At 36.7% G+C, this 11,400-nt stretch overlaps 1 pseudogene; it reads left to right on the forward strand.

Annotated features, from left to right (window-relative positions):
* Window positions 1–2,732: 2,732 nt before the first annotated feature.
* On the forward strand, window positions 2,733–11,106 carry LOC111366628 (annotated as a pseudogene).
* Window positions 11,107–11,400: the final 294 nt, after the last annotated feature.

Consider the following 11,400-nt stretch of genomic DNA (forward strand, 5'->3'; position numbering starts at 1 on the left):
AAACCTGATCATGATATTCAGGGCGTTGTTCTTGTTAGTACAACCAGTAGAAACCCAAAGGATTGGGTTCTTGATTTTGGATGCTCTTTTCACATGTGTTCTGTCAAGGAATGTTTTTTCTGAATTTGTTGACTTTAGTGGAGGACAAATTCAGATGGGTAATGACATTTGTTGTCAAATACATGGAATTGGTAAAGTGAGATTGTTGTTAGATAACAACTATATTCTTGAGTTGGAAAATACGAGATATGTCCCTAAACGTAAGAGGAATCTCATCTCCTTGGAAGAACTAGATGAAAAATATAACATAATGATTCATAAGGGACTTATTACAATAAATCGAGGAAGCAAGAATGTTATATCCTCTCAAAAGAAAAATGGCATATATACCGTCTCTGCTGAACCTGATAAAAACCACTATACTGTTGCTTTAAATTATGATCCAAACAAGGCTTTGATATGGCATAGAAGACTTGACCATATCTAAGAAAAGGTCTTATAATTCTAAACAAACTTGGGTGTTTTGGAAATGACAACATTAAGTGCTTAGACTTTTGTGAAAATTCCTTGATTGGAAAGCAGAAAAAACTACCTTTCAAAACTGGAACCCATAAATCCACTTATATTTTAGATTACTTGTATGTTGACCTATGGGGTCTAGCATCTGTGGGCACCTTAAGTGGGTTTAGGTTCTATCTTCTTATTGTAGATGATTTTTTTAAGAAAAATTTGGACATTTCTTTTAAAACAAAAGTCAGACACCTTCCAAACTTTTAAACAATGGAAACCTATGATTGAAAATCAAACCAACAAGAAAATCAAAGCACTAAGAACAAATAATGGACTTGAATTTTGCAATACTGAATTCAACCTTTATAGTAAAGAATCTAGGATAGTGAGACACAGAACTGTAACAACTATAACATACACCCCTCAGCAAAATGGTGTTGCTGAGAGGATGAATAGGACACTGCTAGAAAAGGTCAGGTGTATAATATACAATTCTGGTCTTCCAAAGTTTTTTTGGGGAGAAGCCCTAAAAACTGCAACTTATTTGATAAATAGAAGTCCATCTAATGCTATTGATTTTCAGGTTCCTGAAACATTATGGTCTGGAAAAACACCTTATTATAATAAACTGAAAGTGTTTGGATGTGCTGCATTTTCTCATCAGAGTGAAGGCAAACTTGAACCTAAATTCCAAAAATGTGTTTTNAATAAACTGAAAGTGTTTGGATGTGCTGCATTTTCTCATCAGAGTGAAGGCAAACTTGAACCTAAATTCCAAAAATGTGTTTTTTTGGGATATGGAGAGGAAACCAAAGGCTATAGACTTTGGGTCAAAAGCCAAGACTGTTTTAAAGTGATAGTCAGTAGAGATGTCATTTTTAATGAAAATGAAATGCCTTGTTATAAGTCTATGGACATAAATGCTCCTAAATTTGTATATGCCAAAGAAACCATCCTGGAAACACAAATTGAAAATGCTGAGAATCAAGATGATTTTATTGAGGTGGAGTCCACACAATCTGAAACACACCAAGAACAAACTGACCTTGAAAGTGAAATTAGATCAGCAAATCCTGTTCTTGCTGATTATCAGCTCACTAGGGACAGAGAAAGAAAGAATATTATACCTTCCACCATATTTAATAGTGAATAATTTGTTACTCTATTTTCTGCTTTGGACTATTTGAATTATGAACCTACCCTTTTGAAAAAACAATTAAAAGTCCCGATTCAAAGCTCTGGAAACAAGTTATGAAAGAGGAAATGAATTCTCTTATTAAAAATAAAACCTGGATTTTGGTTGATAGACTTAAAAATCAAAAAGTAGTCGACTGTAAGTAGATCTTTAAGATTAAACAAGGAGACTCAAATCCAGAAGATAAGAGGTATAAAGCCAAGCTAGTGGGCAAAGGCTTTACTCAAAAGAAAGAAGTGAAGTATAATGAAATCTTTTCACCAGTTGCAAAGTATACGTCAATCAGAATCTTGTTGACTTTAACTGCTCATTTTAACTAGGAATTAGATCAACTTGATGTCAAAACAATTTTTCTAAATGGTGACCTTGATGAAATAATATATATGAATCAACCTTTGGGATTTGAGGTCAAAACTGAAATAAATAAGGTCTGTTTGCTGAAGAAGTCCCTTTATGGGCTTAAACAAGCCTCCAGACAATGATATCTGAAATTTAATTCTTTTGTACAAACTTTAGGCTTTATGAAAAACAATTATGATTCCTGTCTCTTCTATAAAGGTTCCGGTGGACCTGAATCTATTTATTTGCTATTATATGTAGGTGATATGTTACTCGCTTGTCATGATAGAACTGAAATTGACTCTGTTAAGGTAAAGTTAAAATCTAAATTTGAAATGAAAGATTTAGGACAAGTTAAGATAATTCTAGGAATGGAGATAGAAAGAGACGAAAATAATTGCATATTAACGTTGAAATAAGGCTACTATGTGAAAAAAGGTTCTAGAAAAATTGTCCATGCTTGAATCTAAACCTGTTTCTCTCCCCATTGCAAATCATTTTAAACTATCTAATGAGCAATCACCTAAAACAAATGATGAATTTAAAAGAATGATAAAGGTACCATATGCTAATGCTGTAGGTTCCATTATGTATCTCATGGTCTGTACCAGACCTGATTTAGCTCATGGTATCAATATTTTAAGTAGATTTATGGCCAACCCTAGTGAACTCATTGGCTTGCCATGAAATGGATGTTGAGATACTTAAAAGGTTCATTTGATTTAGGGTTAGTGTTTAAAAGAAGTAATGGGGGATAATATTAAAAGGGTACACAGACTCTGACTTTGCTGGTGACTTAGATAAAAGAAGGTCTACCTCTTCTTACATCTTTACTTTGTGTGATGGTTGCATCAGCTGGAAATCTCAGCTTCAAAACTTAGTTGCATTGTCCTTAATTGAAGCTGAATATATTGCTACTTGTGATGCAGTAAAAGAAAGCATCTGGTTAAAGGCTCTGTTGAGTAAAATTGGTTTTCAAAATGATTTTTTTTGTTATTTACACTAATAATCAAAGTGTAATACACCTTAGTAAAAACCCAGTATATCATGATAGGACCAAACATGTAGATATAAAATTTCATGTACGAAATTTGGTTGAAAGGGTCAAATCATGTTAGTCAAAATCCTAGAAAATTCAATCCTTCTGATTTGGGGACTAAGGTGCTGCCTTTAAATAAATTTAAGAATTGCTTGAAGATTCTAAACATCATTTGAAGAAGTGATATTTTAAAAAAACCCAAGTGTTATTATTTGCAGAATTGGACTGACTTAATTGCTTTTTCTTTTACAGGTTGTGAGAGCAAATGAAACCATTTGATAACTCTAGATCCGAATTTAATAGAGGCCAAGAATTAGTTCAGCAAGGTGGAGGTTGTTAAAGTTTTAGGCTGCCTCACTATTATTCTTGGCCAATTGGGCCTGTTTGGTTTGTTAGTTAAAGGCTCTAGAATTTTTTTTTTTTTTTTTAAATCGTGTTTGTTGGTGATAGCACTTTTGCCTCTCTTTAAAGGTTAATATTTGTCATCAACGTGGCTACATATTAACCCTTGGATCATGACCTTTGGGCTGGACATTTATATACTTGGTCATGCCTTTTCTCTTACTCACTGTGTGCGAGACTTTTGAGTGGTCTCAGTCTTTCGTCTTCATCTTCTAAGTGTTAGGGTTTGTTCCTGAAAGTTCTGTAATCCATTCTTTGTGAAGTTCAGTCTCTTTTCTGTGTGAGTTCTTGAGTGCTTAGTGTAGTCTTTGAGATTGTCATGCGTGTTTGTTACAATTCTTGTAGATAGAGTGGCTATATAGATAATTTCTTCAGACATTTGTACTAATTTTTGGTTGATATTAGTGGATCTAGAGCATAATCTCGTGGTAGATGCTCAATAGGCGACTAAGTCTAAGGATTGAACATCCGGGCCCTATTTTGGGGTAAAAACATATCGTTTGTCTAGAGATTTTTGATTTTTCGCAGATTTATTTTACTGTTCATATAAATCGATTTTTAAATCAAACGATTTTGAATAACAGCCTGGTGATCTTCTTGCTATTGAGATGTGCAATTCGGGTCCTCTACCTGGGGATGAATGGGAATTTACTGCAATATTTTGACAGGGAGAATGGTGGTGGATTCCTTACTGATCATTTCCCTCGTCCTACCAAAGCCATGGTATTTCAAAGGAATACGTGCTTACTCTCCACATATGCCTGGTAGATCTTCTGTATCTTCAGAATAAATAATAAAATCAACAGATATCGTCCATGTAATTCCAAACCAACTTCTAATATGATCACTGTCTCATTATTTGACCCGATTGTATAAAATAAAGTTTTATCCCCATGAACTGCACCTTCAATGGAACTGCTCAATATATGGAATAAGAGGGATAGGGAAATTAAAGAAATTGGTCCTCAATCTCTAAATTGTGCGAGGTACTGCATTCACAGCCACTAGCAAACCTGTCATTAACAAATGGATGCCTCCTTGGAGAGGTATGACAACTAGAAAAAATAAGCATTGTTTCAATGCCAAACATATCATCAATAAGGGATATGAGTCTTTAACATTCAGTAAGAACAAAATCTCATGACACATCTATATATACCCACAAAAAAAATAAAAATAAAAAATGTAATTTTGGAAAATTTATTTGGTAAATTAAGTAACTTTTATACGTTTAACTTGCTTTTAATCATGGCCAAATATTCTCTTAACACAGTAGTAGCGAAGGCATAATTTTTAATAGTTCATGATGGATGTAGATTGGAAAAGGAATTCCTGAATGGGAAAGAGTTGCGCAGGAGGTTGCGAGGACCATTCCTGGAAGAGAGAATGGAGGAAATTGTGACATCAAAAATCTCTGTAGAGGTTCCAATCCAAAATATACCTTTCAGTTTCTGTGGAAGGAGCAAATGTTAGTACCGGGGATATATTTTTCACAAGGAGATGGAGAATTTGCATTTGGTGGTGCAAGCGGTTTTCTAGAACTCAAGTAATATTTTGAAATTTATCTATGCAAGCCTAACTTGTTTTATGATTTGTTTCTTCTCCAATAATTAGAAAATGATGTAGTAATTTTTTTTTCTATACTAATATATTTGATGGTTTCTTGGTGCTATGAAGGTAACTGCATATAAAGGTTTAAATGTCTGGTAAGCAGTTTTCCTTATTCATCTATCTGTTCAGAGCTTATCCAGAATAATTTTCAACTCCTATCAGGTGCGAGATCATTAGGGATGGGATGAAAGAATACTTCACCCCAGCAGGGCAAACTCCTCTACACTTCAACCCCATTTTTTAGATAAACCCTATTGAGCTACGATTCATAGAATGGTTAGTATTTGAGGGCATTAGCATCGATGAGAGCATGCGACAACACTTCCTTGATGCTACTATTGCTTACAAGCATGCAGTGCTTAATGCTATTGACTACTTGTCTTGATTTGGAGACACAAAGAACATGTATGAAGTCTATACATCAAAATCACCCTTCCAATGCTTACAAAATTTTGCAAACAATCTAAGTGCTAATGGTGGCTATCAGGTCTATATTCTGTCACATTACACACAAAAGTTATTTTTTCATTCATACAATTAATAGGCGAAATACATAATTTTATAGGAGTGTGAAAACTCCTAATTTTGGACAATACAGAAACGATTGATTCTACACGTCATTGATTAATTCTATTTCTTAAAATGAGATGATTTTGTTTCCTAAAATGTTTTCATAACAGCTCACGCCAACACTCCCCTTCAAGTTAATGCATATAGGTCTCTAATGCCCCACTTGTCAAGTGAGTTGTGAAAATCTTTGCTTGAAACTGCCTTTGTGAGTATGTCTGCTAGTTGGCCCTCGAACTTCACAAAAGGAAAAACGGATTGTCTTTGCTACCAGATTTTCCTTGATGAAATGTCGATCTACTTCCACATGTTTTGTTATGTCATGTTGAACTGGGTCATGAGCTATGGCAATGGCGACTTTGTTATCATAGTAGAGATCCATCTCGGAAGTAGGAGCAGAGCCAAATTCAGTGAGTAGTTTCTTGATCCAGCGAAGTTCACAAAGTCCTTTTGCCATTCCTCGAAACTCCGCTTCAACACTCGATAATGATACCACTTTTTGCTTTTTACTTCTCCATGTGACAAGATTTCCACCTATAAACATGAAGTAGCCTGAGGTGGACCTTTTATTTGAAATGTTCCCCACCCAATCTGCATCTATGTAGCTCTTTGAAAACATCAGTCTCTTTCATGGAGATGACTTTAGATATCGAAGTATTCGAGTCACAGCATCCATGTGATCTTCACTAGGGTTATGCATAAACTGGCTGACCACGCTTACGGCATAGGCAATATCTGGATGGGTATGAGACAGGTATATAAGTTTGCCAACTAACTTTTGATATCTCCCTTTATCTGTTGACACTTGATCTTAACCCTCACTCAGCTTATGGTTTTAGATGATTGGGGTATCTGCTAGTTTACATCCCAACATCCCCACCTCAGCCAATAAGTTTAGCACATACTTTCTTTGGGATAGGAATATGCCTTGTCTTGATCTGACCGCTCCAATCCCCACGAAATACTTGAGGCCTCCCAAGTTCTTTATCTCGAACTCAGATGCCAACTGTTTTTGAATTCTGGATATCTCTTCTTTATCATCTCCTGTGATAATCATGTCATCTACATAGACTATCAAAACAGTTACTTTACCTTCATTATACTTCAGAAAGAGTGTATGGTTTGAGTCACTCTGTTTGAACCCATACTTCTTCATTGCCACACTAAATCATCCGAACCATGCTCGAGGTGACTGCTTCAAGCTATATAATGCTCGTTGTAGTTTACACACGACATTTTGTGAAGGCCCTGTATACCCCGAAGGGAGGTCCATATAGACTTCTTCTTCGAGGTCACCATGAAAAAATGCATTCTTCACATCAAGCTGATGTAATGGCCAGCCAAGATTTGCAGCGAGGGACAATAATATTCTAACAGTATTTAGTTTAGCAACTGGTGAAAATGTCTCTTGGTAGTCCACCCTATACGTCTGTGTATACCCCTTTGCGACTAGCCTTGCCTTATACCGCTCAATAGATCCATCTGCCTTGTGTTTAATGGAAAATACCCATCTGCAGCCTATTATCTTCTTTCCTTCAGGTAATGGAACCAGTATCCACGTGTTATTCTTTACTAGTGCCTCCATCTCATCCTTTGTTGCCTGAGTCCATTTGGAATTTGATAAGGCTTCCTGGATTCCCGTCGGAACATGATTGGAAGAGAGAACATGTACAAAAGCTTTCACTGGTTCAGATAACTTCATGGTGGATACATAGTTGGCAATTGGATACTTTGATCTTTGTTCTTCAATGTCTAGAGATTATCTATTTGGCGGTTTGCCTTGATTATGCCTAAAAGGTAAATTGTAGCCACCAGGGGTATCTAAATTGCTTATATGTAAAGGAGTGCTTACCTCAGAGATATTCTCAGGAGAAGGGTCTGCAGATACTGAAGAGGAAGGGGGTTTTGGTTCAGTGGAGTTTGGTTCAGCTTCTACAATTGGTTTTGGTTCTTGAGTTGTATTATCTATTGGAGTTGTCTCGATCTCAGTATTATTTGACCAGTCAAACCTTGACCAATTTAACTCTGCATCCCTTGTCTCTCCCTGAAGAGGAGAATTGGGTGTTGGAAAAAAGAATGTGTCAGACTCCGAGAAGGTAACATCCATGGTCACATAGATCCGTTTGGAGGACGGATCATAGCATCGATAGCCCTTCTGATGTGTAGCATATCCCACGAAGAGACATCGGAGAGCACATGGGTCAAGTTTTGTTCATTGATTCTTGTGAAGATATACATAGGCGCAACCAAATACTCGAGGAGAGAGCATGATGGTCGATGGTAGAGCAACATGGGATGATAGGACCTGCAGTGGAGTCTTAAAATTTAAGACTTTAGAGGGCATCCGATTGAATAAGTATACGGCTGTGGACACTGCATCAGGCCAGTAACAATTTGGAACATAGGTTTCATGAAGGAGAGCTCTCGCTATTTCAAGAATGTGTCGATTTTTTTGTTCAGTAATACCGTTTTGTTGAGGGGTCTGAGGGCAAGATGTCTCATGAATGAGGCCGTGTTGTTCGAAATAGGTACGAAACTGTTGGTTGATAAATTCACCACCATTATCAGAACGAAGAACTCTGAGTTTGGCAGAGAACTGAGTCCAGATCATGGCATGGAATGACTGAAATACTTTGAACACTTCATCTTTATTTTTTAGTAGATAGAGCCAGGTATGCGAGTGCAGTCGTCAATAAAGGTAACAAACCAACGAACCCCAAACCTTGTTGCAATGGGCGAAGGTCCCCACACATCAAAATGTACTAGAGAAAAAGGAATACTACTTTTATTCATGTTTGACAGATAAGAAGTGCGTTGACTTTTTGCTAAAATGCAGGTATTACATTTAAAATCAGAAACTTCATTATTCGAAAAAAGACTAGGTAATAAATACTTTAAATAACCGAATGATGGATGTCCAAGACGACGATACCACATCCAAATTTGTCGTTCCTCCGCATTACTCTGAACATGATGAGTGTGACCCACATTGAAATCTTCCATGTAGTATAACCCCCCTCTCTTAGTACCACACCCAAGTATCTCCTTGGTGAGAATATCCTGAAGAAGACAAAATATTGAATAGATAAGTATCACACAATTTAATTCAGTTGTCACTTGGCTTACAGATAATAATTTATGTGAGAGTGACGGAACAAGTAAAGTGTGAGATAAATGTAGAGAGGGTGACAGAGATACGGAGCCAGCCCCGGAGATTGGGGAAATAACTCCGTTTGCATTCGCAACTCTGGTGCGTCGAGGTAAGGTCCTTTGAATAAAATCACTTTCATCATATGTTATATGATCAGTTGTCCCGGAGTCAAGTAACCAAAAATTATTATTCTTGTCACTGGAGGATGTAACACAAGCTGAACCAAAATTACCTAGTTCTGATGAGGGATCTGTATCCTGAAAATACCCATTTTGAGGAATCAAAGATAATTGAGAGTCAGATGTTGCCATGGCCGCCTTGCCCATTCGTTTATCAATTCCTATCCCATTTTTGTTCTTTTTTTTCCTGCAACTCATGCCACCAATCGGGAAATCCATTAAGTTTTAAACAGTTTCTCGTGTGTGTTTGTTGTTTCCACAATATGAGCACTTAATTTCCTCATCCAAGCCCTTTGATTTATTCGGCCCGTTTTTAATTGGGCCTCCCTTTAAAGAATTCAATCCAGTAGCTTCTCTCATCTTCATGCCTTTGGTAGCCAGAACAGCTCCAGGAGGACCGCCTTCGAAGTCTGTAGAAGTCATCACCGCCTGTCGCAATGCCTCTGAACGGACATATGCATATGCCTGCTCTACGGTAGGAAATGGGTCCATTTGCAAAACTCCACTATGGATGCTATTGAGGCGATCATCGAGCCTGTCAAGAAAGGTATAAACTCTATCTTCCTGGGTCAGCTTATTGAAGTAGCGGATGTCAGTGGCGCACTTCATCGGATTTGTGGGACGGAAGTCAATTTCACGCCACAATCCCTGCAGTTTAGTGTAATATTTTTCGACAGATCCGCCTGCTTGTTTTAGTCGAGTCATCCTTCTTCGAAGATCATAAACTATGTAGTGGCAATAGTATCCCAGACTTCCTTAGCAGTAGGAAAACGAATGAAATTGCCAATGAGAATGGGGTCCAATGAATTGATAATCCATCCCTTGACAATGGCATTCTCAGTTCGCCACTTTCGAAAGGTTGGATTGGTCGGTAGGGGTGGAGGTGTATCTCCATTAATGTAATCTAGTTTATCTTTTCCGGAAATATACATTTCCATTACCTAGGACCATAGGCCATAGTTTGTATCATTCAGCCTGATGCCAATCTGGGGTGAATTTTCAGTGGGTGGGGCTGATATGTGTGTCTTGGTTAAAGCTTCAGAAATCTTGGTGGTAATATCTGTAAGTATGGCATCGGTATTTTGTGGAGATTGGCTGGGATCGGTGACAAAGTTGGAGCCCTTCATGTGTTTGTGAAAAAGTTCACAAGAATCAGGCTAGATGTAATTTGGAGAGGAGGACCATGGATCGTGTGTCCAGCTTTGATACCATGTCACACTACACACAAAAGGTATTTTTTCATTCATACAATCAATATGTGAAATACATAGTTATATAGGAGTGTGAAAACTCCTAATTTTGGATAATATCGAGATGATTGATTCTACACGTCATTGTTAATTCTATTTCTTAAAATGAGATGATTTTGTTTCCTAAAATGTTTTCGTAACAGCTCTCGCCAACATATTCTACTCTCTTGCTGCCCCTTTGAAGAAAGGATTTCAGGAATAGTTGATTCTCCCAATTTTGTTTCCACTCTTGCAATTCGAACTTCTATATTTGACCAAGTACTGGTAGCTAAAAAAATTGATTCTTATCTATCAATGTTAACAGTTGCATCCAACTTTGATCAATAAAACATTATTTATCTCAAAAACACACATCTGGAGGCAATTTTACTCTGTTAAGTAGTAGATTTCTGACCGTTAGAGGCTGCAGGTGATGCCTGACTGTGAGAGGATTGGTCAAATTCTGCGATTCCAATTGTTGGAATTTCAATTTTAATCCAAGGAAGAAGCAGCTCCAGACAGACATTTATTATTAAAGAGCAAAAATTTAAAATAACAATCTCTCTAATACATTGAATTTGTTGTACACAGAGTACATATATACAAAATGTACAAAGACAATATTATAAATTTTGCAACTCCTCTAATAAAGCTCATGCAAGGAATAAGATTTTGTACTCTTGTAACTCATTCAATCTACTTTGTAGCATAACACTTGTGTACTTCATAATTTTGATAAATGGAATTAATTATGTGTACAGGACATTCTTCCAAAAACAAACAAGGTTTCTACTAGACCTCAGCTTGTGAGGAACCATAATATCCCATAGTGTACATATGATGGAAAGTTGCCGACCAACAAAAATCCCAGTGCTACATTATGACTATCATCGAGTAAGCAACTAATACATAAGTACTCAAGGATGTCGAATCACTTGGCATGATATCCACGGAATGATTGGCCAATATCCAAACATCATCCATTTCATCTAGCCTTAGCTTTTTGTGAGCTAAGTGGGTCAATGAAATGTTTAGTTAAATTTAATCAACTGAAAAGTTGATAAATTTTAATAAAGTTTTATCAAACAAACACTAGGACTTTCTAAATTAAGATAGACAGCAACGATCAATAGCCATTTGTCATGTACAAACAATTTTGAGTGCCAAACCCCTTCCAT

Source organism: Olea europaea, chromosome 18 (genome assembly GCF_002742605.1).
Source record: "Olea europaea var. sylvestris chromosome 18, O_europaea_v1, whole genome shotgun sequence".
NCBI lineage: Eukaryota > Viridiplantae > Streptophyta > Magnoliopsida > Lamiales > Oleaceae > Olea > Olea europaea.